Here is a 4,040-nt window from a genome sequence, read left to right on the forward strand (position 1 = left end):
AAATGGGGGGGTAGGACAAGGTCCAATGTCTCTATGTTGCTCCCCTGAGAATCGGTTAAAAGTGACCCTGGTAAAAATCCCAAATTTTCACTCTCCCAACTCCCTTATTTGGGGGAACTTCAAATGCTCATAACTCCAGAACCCTAAGTCCTAGAGACTCGAGGGTGGTACCGTTAGACTCGGGGTACACACAAATGGGGGGGTAGGACAAGGTCCCATGTCTCTATCTTGCTCCCCTGAGAATCGGTCAAAACAGACCCTGGTTAAAACTACAAGCCCTGTACAGTCTTAACCACCCGAAACACCAACTTCAGATTTACAAAAAGTACCACAAAAAGGGGGGTCCAAACCACTCCTGAGGCCCCGAAACGCGCTCCTAGACACTTTCTGGGGGAACACTTTTGGCCTCTCACACTTAGGCCTTGGACACTCAGCAACCCTAAACACCAACTTCAGCTTGACAAAAAGTACCACAAAAAGGGGGGTCCAAACCACTCCTGAGGCCCCGAAACGCGCTCCTAGACACTTTCTGGGGGAACACTTTTGGCCTCTCACACTTAGGCCTGTGAGCCCTGTACACTCTTAACCACCCGAAACACCAACTTCAGATTTACAAAAAGTACCACAAAAAGGGGGGTCCAAACCACTCCTGAGGCCCTGAAACGCGCTCCTAGACACTTTCTGGGGGAACACTTTTGGCCTCTCACACTTAGGCCTGCGAGCCCTGTACACTCTTAACCACCCGAAACACCAACTTCAGATTTACAAAAAGTACCACAAAAAGGGGGGTCCAAACCACTCCTGAGGTCCTGAAACGCACTCCTAGACACTTTCTGGGGGAACACTTTTGGCCTCTCACACTAATGCAAATTTTCACTCTCTCAACTCATTTATATGGAGGAATTTCAAATGCTCATAACTCTGGAACCCTAAGTCCTAGAGACTCGAGGGTGGTACCGTTGGACTCGGGGTACACACAAATGGGGGGGTAGGACAAGGTCCAATGTCTCTATGTTGCTCCCCTGAGAATCGGTTAAAAGTGACCCTGGTAAAAATCCCAAATTTTCACTCTCCCAACTCCCTTATTTGGGGGAACTTCAAATGCTCATAACTCCAGAACCCTAAGTCCTAGAGACTCGAGGGTGGTACCGTTAGACTCGGGGTACACACAAATGGGGGGGTAGGACAAGGTCCCATGTCTCTATCTTGCTCCCCTGAGAATCGGTCAAAACAGACCCTGGTTAAAACTACAAGCCCTGTACAGTCTTAACCACCCGAAACACCAACTTCAGCTTGACAAAAAGTACCACAAAAAGGGGGGTCCAAACCACTCCTTAGGCCCCGAAACGCGCTCCTAGACACTTTCTGGGGGAACACTTTTGGCCTCTCACACTTAGGCCTGTGAGCCCTGTACAGTCTTAACCACCCGAAACACCAACTTCAGATTTACAAAAAGTACCACAAAAAGGGGGGTCCAAACCACTCCTGAGGCCCCGAAACGCACTCCTAGACACTTTCTGGGGGAACACTTTTGGCCTCTCACACTTTGGCCTGCGAGCCCTGTACACTCTTAACCACCCGAAACACCAACTTCAGATTTACAAAAAGTACCACAAAAAGGGGGGTCCAAACCACTCCTGAGGCCCTGAAACGCGCTCCTAGACACTTTCTGGGGGAACACTTTTGGCCTCTCACACTTAGGCCTTGCACACTCAGCAACCCTAAACACCAACTTCAGCTTGACAAAAAGTACCACAAAAAGGGGGGTCCAAACCACTCCTGAGGTCCTGAAACGCACTCCTAGACACTTTCTGGGGGAACACTTTTGGCCTCTCACACTAATGCAAATTTTCACTCTCTCAACTCATTTATATGGAGGAATTTCAAATGCTCATAACTCTGGAACCCTAAGTCCTAGAGACTCGAGGGTGGTTCCGTTGGACTCGGGGTGTACACAAAATGGGGGGTAGGACAAGGTCCCATGTCTCTATGTTGCTCCCCTGAGAATCGGCTAAAAGTGACCCTGGTAAAAATCCCAAATTTTCACTCTCCCAACTCCCTTATTTGGGGGAACTTCAAATGCTCATAACTCCAGAACCCTAAGTCCTAGAGACTCGAGGGTGGTACCGTTAGACTCGGGGTACACACAAATGGGGGGGTAGGACAAGGTCCCATGTCTCTATCTTGCTCCCCTGAGAATCGGTCAAAACAGACCCTGGTTAAAACTACAAGCCCTGTACAGTCTTAACCACCCGAAACACCAACTTCAGCTTGACAAAAAGTACCACAAAAAGGGGGGTCCAAACCACTCCTTAGGCCCCGAAACGCGCTCCTAGACACTTTCTGGGGGAACACTTTTGGCCTCTCACACTTAGGCCTGTGAGCCCTGTACAGTCTTAACCACCCGAAACACCAACTTCAGATTTACAAAAAGTACCACAAAAAGGGGGGTCCAAACCACTCCTGAGGCCCCGAAACGCACTCCTAGACACTTTCTGGGGGAACACTTTTGGCCTCTCACACTTTGGCCTGCGAGCCCTGTACACTCTTAACCACCCGAAACACCAACTTCAGATTTACAAAAAGTACCACAAAAAGGGGGGTCCAAACCACTCCTGAGGCCCTGAAACGCGCTCCTAGACACTTTCTGGGGGAACACTTTTGGCCTCTCACACTTAGGCCTTGCACACTCAGCAACCCTAAACACCAACTTCAGCTTGACAAAAAGTACCACAAAAAGGGGGGTCCAAACCACTCCTGAGGTCCTGAAACGCGCTCCTAGACACTTTCTGGGGGAACACTTTTGGCCTCTCACACTTAGGCCTTGGACACTCAGCAACCCTAAACACCAACTTCAGCTTGACAAAAAGTACCACAAAAAGGGGGGTCCAAACCACTCCTGAGGTCCTGAAACGCGCTCCTAGACACTTTCTGGGGGAACACTTTTGGCCTCTCACACTTTGGCCTGTGAGCCCTGTACAGTCTTAACCACCCGAAACACCAACTTCAGCTTGACAAAAAGTACCACAAAAAGGGGGGTCCAAACCACTCCTGAGGCCCCGAAACGCGCTCCTAGACACTTTCTGGGGGAACACTTTTGGCCTCTCACACTTAGGCCTGCGAGCCCTGTACACTCTTAACCACCCGAAACACCAACTTCAGATTTACAAAAAGTACCACAAAAAGGGGGATCCAAACCACTCCTGAGGCCCTGAAACGCGCTCCTAGACACTTTCTGGGGGAACACTTTTGGCCTCTCACACTAATGCAAATTTTCACTCTCTCAACTCATTTATATGGAGGAATTTCAAATGCTCATAACTCTGGAACCCTAAGTCCTAGAGACTCGAGGGTGGTACCGTTGGACTCAGGGTACACACAAATGGGGGGGGGGGGGGGGGGGTAGGACAAGGTCCCATGTCTCTATGTTGCTCCCCTGAGAATCGGTTAAAAGTGACCCTGGTAAAAATCCCAAATTTTCACTCTCCCAACTCCCTTATTTGGGGGAACTTCAAATGCTCATAACTCCAGAACCCTAAGTCCTAGAGACTCGAGGGTGGTACCGTTAGACTCGGGGTACACACAAATGGGGGGGTAGGACAAGGTCCCATGTCTCTATCTTGCTCCCCTGAGAATCGGTCAAAACAGACCCTGGTTAAAACTACAAGCCCTGTACAGTCTTAACCACCCGAAACACCAACTTCAGATTTACAAAAAGTACCACAAAAAGGGGGGTCCAAACCACTCCTGAGGCCCCGAAATGCGCTCCTAGACACTTTCTGGGGGAACACTTTTGGCCTCTCACACTTAGGCCTGTGAGCCCTGTACAGTCTTAACCACCCGAAACACCAACTTCAGATTTACAAAAAGTACCACAAAAAGGGGGGTCCAAACCACTCCTGAGGTCCTGAAACGCACTCCTAGACACTTTCTGGGGGAACACTTTTGGCCTCTCACACTACTGCAGATTTTCACTCTCTCAACTCATTTATATGGAGGAATTTCAAATGCTCATAACTCTGGAACCCTAAGTCCTAGAG

This window comes from Toxotes jaculatrix, chromosome 7, assembly GCF_017976425.1.
Source record: "Toxotes jaculatrix isolate fToxJac2 chromosome 7, fToxJac2.pri, whole genome shotgun sequence".
NCBI lineage: Eukaryota > Metazoa > Chordata > Actinopteri > Toxotidae > Toxotes > Toxotes jaculatrix.